Source organism: Marmota flaviventris, chromosome 9, assembly GCF_047511675.1.
Source record: "Marmota flaviventris isolate mMarFla1 chromosome 9, mMarFla1.hap1, whole genome shotgun sequence".
Classification (NCBI taxonomy): Eukaryota; Metazoa; Chordata; class Mammalia; order Rodentia; family Sciuridae; genus Marmota; species Marmota flaviventris.
The window spans coordinates 34,539,914-34,549,379 of record NC_092506.1 but is presented as its reverse complement, the minus strand read 5'-3'; positions in this window follow the sequence as shown (position 1 = coordinate 34,549,379).

Sequence of the window (9,466 nt, the reverse complement as noted above, 5' to 3'; positions counted from 1 at the left end):
CAAAAGGTGTCCAGTCCAGTATTAATAGCTTCATCAACTTTGCTTACTGTGTCAGCCCCATTCAGTGTAGATTGTACTGTGAAAGCCTGACATGGGTTGGAATGCTCAGGTTAAGAATGTCAGCAATTCCATTTTGGAGGAGGACTATCTGTAGCTGCTGAGAGTGGGGAGAAAATTTGCAATGTCCTCACCTGATTCATTCAACCATTCCTCCCACTGCTCCCATCCAAGGGAGGTTGACAAATTCCCTGGTATCAAAACGAGCTGTCAGAACAACATAGGGTAATAGCTGTCCTTGTCAAATACACCAATTAATTCACCTGACTGTCAATGCTGGGATAATTGATAGACTCTACAATCTGGCTGAGTAATGAAATTTGAAGGCATTACTAAGTCCACTTCACCTCCTAACATGTCTTATAGTAGAACTGGGGTTGTCAGCACTGGACAATATCAATAAACCTCTGCAAAAATTAAAGCTGGAGTCTTAAATATATGTGTGTAGACAGGAGGAGGGAACCTCTCTAATTAACTGTATCTGTTCTTGTGGGTCCAGTTCCCAAGAATACTATCAGAAAATGCTCAAAGGAAAAATGGTGGATAAACAATCATTCTAGTGGTTTATTCTGAGGTTTGTGTGCATGCAGACATGAATCAAAACCTCCCTGTTTGGGGATGCCACTTAAGATTGCAATATCCTGCTGGGTGCAGTGGTGCATGCCTGGAATCCCAGCGACATGGGAGGCTGAGACAGGAGGATTGCAAGTTCAAAGCCAGCCTCAGCAAAAGTAAGGGCTAAACAACTGCGTGAGATCCTGTATTTCTTTAGACTCTCTAAAGAAAAATGCAAAATAGGGCTGGAAATGTGGCTCAGTGGTCGAGTGCTCGCTCTTAAATAGTTCAATCCTTGGTAACCGACCCCATCCCCCCAAAAAATAGATTGCAATATCTTGGAATTTTCTGCATTACTTCCTTAGCTGGGAGTGGAAACTAGAAGTCTAGTTTGACAGAAATGTAGCCAAAAGATTTAGTAGGAAATGTTCTTTATTCCCATAACAGGATAACCCAATGACTGCCAGGCAATGAGAACACTTTCATGGCTAGAGTTCTTCACTAGCATGTGGTGATATAATACAAACATTGAAAAGTTCCACAATGAGAATCATAAGTAGGAGGCATTAGCAGGAAGTACCAGGGCAGTTACAGGCCTAGATTCTCTAGGGAAATAAGGGGTCATTTCCAAGGTAAGCTGAGAGAGAAGGGGCAAGTAGGTAGACTATGTCCAGGCAGACAGGAAGGATGTCAACTATAAAGGTTTGTAAGATTGATATTGATAAGCAAGGTTGGACTCTGGTCTCTGCATTCTAAGTTTGCTGATTACTTCTTCAACTAATTTATTTACTTGGCTGAACATGGTCTATCATCTTCAGCCCAAAGGTAATAGTAAGAATAATAACACAATTTGTTGAGCACTTAATATGTTCAAGTGCTCTGCTTAAATTTTATATGATGCTGTCTAATTCAATTTTCACAATCACCTCATGAGGCATATGTAAGAGAATAAATATTTTTAATGTTCACAGATTTCTAGTCCAACAGAGACACACCTGTAAATAGCCAATTCAGTTAGCAAGAGGAAGGACTCTTCTTGCTGGTAGAAGGGGCCAAACACTGATGCAATTAATAAACTATTAAATAGAGAGGAGAAAGGGGAGAAGAATAGAAGAACACCATAGGGATAGTGGAGTGGAATCAGTTGAGGTTTCCAGGAGAATTTGAGGAGAGAAGCTTTGAAGTTGTGTGGGGAATAAATGAAGTGGGTGGGGAAAGGGCAAAGATTAATTAAATATTGCTGTGAACCAAGTATTTAAATCCTCTATAATGTCATTTGAGGAATGCCAGCAAAAACAGGGATGTCATTTCAGCTACTTTTGGGCTGTTGGAATCCGTGCTTATTATATGTGACATTATTCTAAGATGGAGCTACGTGATCTCTGAATTCATTAGGATTAGAGTAGAAATATTATCCATTTAAAGACAAGAATATTGGGACTCGGAGCAATTACGTCGATTACCCAAAGCTTTCAGCCCATTTGTGGAACTGTGATTTGGCATCAGGGAGGAAACTACCCATTTTTCTATTCCCATGTCATTCTGGAACAGTCCTGTGTTCCAGGATTTTCCTTGGTCAATTTCACCAATTTCCCTCAGAATCTAAATTCAACCCACTTTTCTCTCAAAATAATAAGCCAAACACTTGACTTGCAATTTCTCACTTAATCTCCACATAATCGCCAGATAGGTATTACAATCTCCAGTATCCATAAGCAAAAACTGAGGTGTCAGGAGAGGAAGTAATGTGCCCAAGGTTAGTGTGCATGGATGGTCCATGGGCAGATAGCACATGGCCAGGTCAGAAATTAAACCCAGCTCTGCTGAGCACTAAGCCTCTGCCTTCCTTCCGCACCCCACCCCCCACCACCATTAGGGCCACTTTTATGCTCTAGGTAAATGCAAGATCCTACTAGAGGATCTTGAATTTTGCTCGGAGACACTGTAGGCATCCTTTTCTCACTTTGCCTGTTTTCTTTCTGGTTGTTCGGGTTGGCTGTTGGTCTAAAATAGCCAAACGATTTGAATGACTTAGATGTTCAGAGAAGAGAAATATAGAGTGAAAGAGTGAACAGGGCAGGTTGAGGGTGCAGGGGTCTGGTACTAGGATTGGTTTGCTTCCAGCTGCCTGAGTGATAAGCTGGGATTTGTCTAGGCAGACAGTCTTCAATTTGGATTTGTCAGGATCAGGAAGGTTTATTTTCTTCTGTAGTAATGTGAGGCTTGGGGTGAGTTCAGTGTATGGTTTGTTCACCTTTTCATGATCTTAAAATCTGACCACATATCATCAAGCCACCACCTAAGAAACTACAGACATGGATCTGTGAGGTGCCATCCAGTGGAATTGTTTTCTCTAAAAGGAGAATCTTTCCTCCTTTCTACACGTCACCATGAAGTTATTTTACAATGATGATAATTTTGTTGTTGTTGTTGTACTGGGGATTGAACCCAGGGGCGCTCTACTGAGCTCCATCTTCAGCTTGATTGATTGATTGATTGATTGAGACAGGGCCTCTCACTAAGTTGTTCAGGCTGGCCTCAAACTTGGGATCCTTTGGCCTCAGCCTCCCAAGTAGCTGGGATTACAGGTGTGAGCCACCATGCCTGGCACAAGGATAATTTTTTAAATATACAAAGAAAGAAGGGAAAAGAAATAAAGAAAAACCAGGAGATCCTACCCTGAATTTTGCCCAGAGTATTATGACTGTGAGATCTCCTAATTGGACCAAGGTCCTGGTGTTAACAAAAAATAGATACATGGTGCCCAGTGAAGTCATCCTTCCTCTTCTCCTCAAACACCTCAATTCAGGAGGCTTTTGTTTCATTTTATTTTATTTCATTTTGTTTTTACATTGGCTGCCTGAAACTGTCATGTTCAGGAGCTAAATGTGTTGTCCTGCATGGGCATCATATCCATCAATTAATGCTTCTGCCTTCTGTGCTAAAGGAATTATCTCCAAGTTCATCTTGATGAATTTTTCTCTCTACCTCATTACCCAAGCTGGATGCAGCAGAGATTTGTCGTGTTTAATGGCAACCATCTTACACACATTCTGATTCTTTTGAATGCACACGTGCCTATTTATAGAGTCCCATAACATCCCGATGACTATTTTTGCACTAAAAATACAAATCACAACAGCGATGCAAGCCTCTTGTAAAATAAAATCAAACATTTTCTAAGTGTTTTCATAAAACAAAGTCTTTGAATAGATTTTCAATACACCATTCAAGAGTGGAATCACATATATGCAACACACATGCACAGACACACACACACACACACAGTATCTATCTACTGCTATAATTTGATTTTTTTCACTGACTTTTTTTTCTAAATCTGTTTACATAGTAGTAATATTGACATTAATAACTAAGTTTTCTTTATGTCTCTTACTACTTAATAAAACCCTTCCAGTTTTAGGGTGCATTTAATCTTAAAAGCACTGTTGTGTTTAATTTCTTAATTGTTTCTCATATGGACTTATGAGGTTGTATTAAAGGAGACTCTCAGTTACTAAGAGCCCAGAGGTATATTCATATGTTACTTTTGCTTGCATATTTCAGCCTATCCCAAATAAATGCAGACTTTATAAGGCAAGGAGACTCCGTATCATGCCTGTCCACCTAGATAATAGTATGTGGTCAGTAGATACTTATATACAAATTAGTAATAAATAATGTATTCTAACTGCTTTATTTTCTGGAAAATTGATGGTTTACCACAACTTAGTTTTTTTAAAAATCTGAACTAATTTATTGCTGAGCTATCTATAAGGCTTTCTTGCTTCTTAAATAGAGCATATTGTCCGTGGTCCAGCTCTTTCTTGAGCTGTAAAATCATCAGTGTGTCATTGTCTATTAATTTGTTGTGCATTTTGCAACCATAATTTTGGGAATCAAGACAAATCAGGTTCTTTGGTCCAAACCTAACCGCTCTAGACATCCATTTAATTCTCTTTGAATATTGTGCCTTTAAGGAAAATTAGTGGAAAGGCAGTAGAATAAATCTGACATAACTTTCCTATGTACATATATGAATATACCACATTGAATCTCAACATCATGTACATCCATAAGACTGGGATCCTAATTAGAATAAGATATAGCCATGTTTGTATAAATATGTAAAAATGTATAACTAAAAAGAACAAATTTTTTTTTAAAAAAAAGAAAAAGTAGTGACAATTGAGAACAACAACTTAAATTTCAGCAAACATCTCTACGGAGTGTTTATTATATGCCAGATGTCATAATGATACAAACATCAAGGATAGTCCCAGTTTACAGGGACCATGAAAACTTATTTCCTTGATATTGGTACACAGGAATTTTTTTCACTCTGAATCTTCTTCTATAATATTATGGAGGAGTTTATGAATCAACAATAAAGTTTGTGTGTGAAGTATGAGAAAGAAAGCTTTTCCTATTTGTACTGTTAGGAGGTTTTTTTTTATGTGGACTGAACAATATCCAACTTGTATATGGAGAATATTTTTTAAATTGTACTTGATTCTCAAGCACACTTCGGAAGTCTACATTCTTTTTAGAGGAGTTATTACTCTATGTTAATACGACAAAATGGAATTCAGTCCTGAAAGAGTATATATCTTGTCAAGTTTGTATTTCTAGTTGGAAATGGAGCCACAATCAAACTTCACATTTCTTTTTTATTTTTTTTAAATTTTATTTATTCTTATTAGTTATATATGACAGCAGAATTTTTCGCAATTCAATTCATATCACACAAATAGTGCACAATTTTTCACATCTGTGAAACTTCACATTTCTTGTGAAAGTAGGGATGCAAGTCACTTACCTTTTTCCTGTTAAGCAGAAGCCCCATGGGAATGTGTTAAAATAAAATCCTAGAACATAAAGAACTAAACCAAATTTTGTAATTTGTGTGAGAGACAGAGAAAAAACAGCAACTGACATGGTGACCAATTCCAAGGATAATCAGGTGCAATCTCTTGCTATTCTCAAATCCTAAGCTTTTATAGCTGTCCTAGGTATTAGCGTAGATGAAACAAAAGCCCCAACCTGGCAGAGAATGCAATATCAAAATAGCTTCTTTCAATGTAAATTCAGGATTTTCTTGGGCTTCTTGCTCATATTACAGGGGTTTCTCGATCCTGGTCTTCTGTGGCTCAGGTCTCTATTTTCCTGGCTTTCTAAACGTTCATTCTAAATCTTCATACAAGTGATGACTCTTCACTTCATACACTGATGACTCTTCATACAAGTGCACCATTGCTGAACACAGCAGCTGGCGGAACCTCCCAACATAGAAGTCCAATTTTGTCTTTCAACTGCTCAAAACCTGCTGTCTCCCTAGTGCAATGGTAATGAAATCCTAAGTCTTACCAGGGCCTGCAAGGACTTTGCCCACCTCTCCCCTCAGCGGCCATACTCTGTCCACACTGTCCTGTTTGCTGTGTATCCTTTACTGGAAGCTCTGCACTAGCTGTTTCCTTCACCTGAACACTTTTCTCCAAGATCTTCCTGTGGACACCTCATCCTTACCACGTAAGGTAAGCCTCTTTCTTTAGCCATGCTCCTTACTGTCACCCCACCGACACTCCACCCTTCCAGTCAACTTCTAATCCCATTACTGGAATTGTTTTCTTAGAGATTGTCAAAGTTGAAATTGTGCCTTTCTTTGGTCTTTTTTTTTTTTGAACTGGAAGTTGAACCCAGGGCTTTTCAAATGTGGGGTAGACGCTTCATCACTGAACTATCTCCCAGTCTGAAATCATGCTTTTTAAAATTTTATTTATTTATTAGTTCTAATCAGCTATACATGACAGTAGAAAGCTCTTCAATTCAGTGTACACAAATGGAACAAAATTTTTCACTGCTCTGGTTGTCCATGAGATAGAGTCACACCATTCATGCAATCATACATGTACCTAGGGTAATGATGTCCGTCTCATTCCATAGTCTTTCCTACCCTTTTGTCCCTTACTCCCTCCCCTCCTTCCCCTTTACTCCATCCAAATGTCCTCCACTCATCTTACCCCCCCTTCCCCAATATGGATTAGCATCCACTTATCAGAGAAAACATTCGGCCCCTGGTTTTAGAGATTGGTTTATTTCGCTTAGCATGATATTGTCCAACTCCATCCTTTTACTTGTAAATGCCATAATTTTATTCTCTTAATGTTGAGTAATATTCCATTGTGTATATGCACCACAATTTCTTATTCATTCATCTGTTGAAGGGCATCTTGGTTGCTTCCACAGTTTAGCAATTGTGAATTGTGCTGCTATAAACATTGAAGTGGCTGAGTCACTGTAGTATGCTATTTTTTTCCACAATACCTTCATTTTATTTATTTATTTTTATGTGGTGCTGAGGATTAAACCCAGCACCTTGCACATGTTAGGTGAGTGCTCTACCCCTGAGCCACAACCCCAGTCCCCCTGTAGTATGTTATTTTTAAGTCTTTAGGGTATAGACCGAGGAGTGTGATAGCTGAGTCAAATGATGGTTCCATTCCAAGTTTTCCAAGGATTCTCCATGCTGCTTTCCATATTGGCTGCACCAACTTGCAGTCCCACCAGCACTGTGTGAGTGTGCCTTTTCCCCACATCGTTACCATCACTTATTGTTACTTGTATTCTTGATAGCTGCCATTCTGACTGGAGTGAGATGAAATCTTAGAGTAGTTTTGATTTGCATTTCTCTAATTACTAGAGATGTTGAATATTTTTTCATAGATTTCTTGTTTGGAAATCATGCTTTTTTATTTACTGGTTTTCATTTCATTTTTTTCTCTTCTCCAACAGAATATGAGTTCCAGAGAAACCATGACTTTTAATTTCTCATATGCTGTTGTTTTGGTAGCCCCTATGTGTTTAGCACATAGTTGAGGTAAGAGTTGGTTTGTTGAATAAAAGACTAGATGGTGCTGAAATCAAATGAACTTCTGATCTTCTTCACTGCTAAAGCACTTAGCCCCACCCTCAAGTTCATTTACAATTGTCAAGCTCTTCTGATCAAAAATGCTAGATTTATGGTCCATAATTCTTGCCCTGCCTCACAACAGCAGGGTCATTATATAGGCAGTACTAATAAATGTGTGTACAGGTCACATATGCTAACAATAGCAAAAGCAATAATAGTAATGGTGATAATAAAAACCAACACTCGTTGAGCACATACCAAATATGCATTCACTTGTCTCATGTTTATTTCTACCCTTCACCACAGTCCTGCAAAGTGATCAAATGTACATATTATTTTGGATTCGGGAAACAAGCCCACACAGCTTGTAGTGAAGGAAGAAAACTGGAACCCCAGTATGTCTAACTCCCCTGCTTGCGCATATATAAGCACAGTTGGATTTCAAAGTCACCTTCCTCTCTATACAGGTTGAGTATCCCCTTATCCAAAATGCTTGGAGCCAGAAGTTTTTCAGATTTTAGATTTGGTAATATTTGCATAAACATGAATATCTGCATCTACATCACAATATTATCTTGGGGAAAGGGACTCAAGTCTAAACATGAAATTCATTTGTTTCATATACAACTTATACACATAGACTTAAGGGTAATTTTATACAATATTTTTAATAATTTTGTGCATTTTTATAGCCAACACTCACTTGAAGTCAGGTGTGGAATTTTCCACTTGTGGCATATGTTGATGCTCAAAAACTTTTGGATTTTAGAGCATTTCAGATTCCATGTTTTTATACTAGGGAAGCTTAAGCTGTTCTATGGTTAATCACTCAGAACACTGAAGCCACACTGTCTACTGAATGGCACAGATACAGACACAGAGACCAACTTGGACAGGGATCACCATCCCAACAGGTCTCAGAGACACCAGGACAGTGGTTGAAATGGGAACTCTGGAGCAAGTCTATGATGAAATTTTCCTAAAATCCATAATCAGGTGCTTGTTAGAGTCCACCAAAGTTCAATGTTCAGAGCATTTCATTGGAAACATTCATTGTGTCTCAAACATATTCACAAATTCCCAGATTCCTCTCAGCCGGCTTTTCAATGCTTATTAATAAACTTCCTCCTTCAAAAAAGATCATCTTCCAGGGACTGGGGATAAAACAGGCTCTCAGGGAAGGATAGGAGATGAGAGTGGCCTCTGTGCTGCTGACCACATGTGGCTGGGGAAACACTCACTGCTCAGAAAAGGAACTGGGCTAAGGAGTGAGTAAGAGTGACCCCATAACACCCAAGTGTTAAGGAACTCCCTGTCTGGGGAAAAATACGCAGGAGCTTGCTAAACATGCCAGCTTCTTTGGGGTTCTGCAGTCCACAATTTCCCCCCCTTTCTTGTTTATAATGAACAGCTTTACCAAAGTCCCAAAGAAATTTCCACAGTGCCCCCACAGCCCACTGCATTCCGCACAGTGACAGTGACAAACTTAAGAGCAAGTAAATAAATACTCAGACCTGGCCCTAAAGTTCAGAGGTGGGGACCAGCAGGGGAGGGGCAGCCACATCGTGTCCTTGGCAGATGCCTGACAATGATGCCGCCTGGCTTTGTGGGAGGAAGGTGGGAGCTGGGGTGTGCCCAGCTGGAAGCCGCCCGTAATTTAACACTCGCAGATGGAGACTGAGGGTGATGTGATACCCCCAGCTGTCTACCACTACCGCCTTCGAGGCCCCCCTTCCACTGCCTGGGACTTGGGATGCTTTGGGAAGGGCCTGGTGCGGGCGGGGGCGGCCTAATAAAGCAGCTGGTCTATTAGAAGATAAGCTTTGTGGAGAATCACACAATCATCCTGAATCCCCCTAATCCCAAACTTTATTGCCTTAGATAATAAGCTTTGGTGGCGACGCTCCATTGAAATATGGAATTGTCTGCAGGCTGGAAGCACCT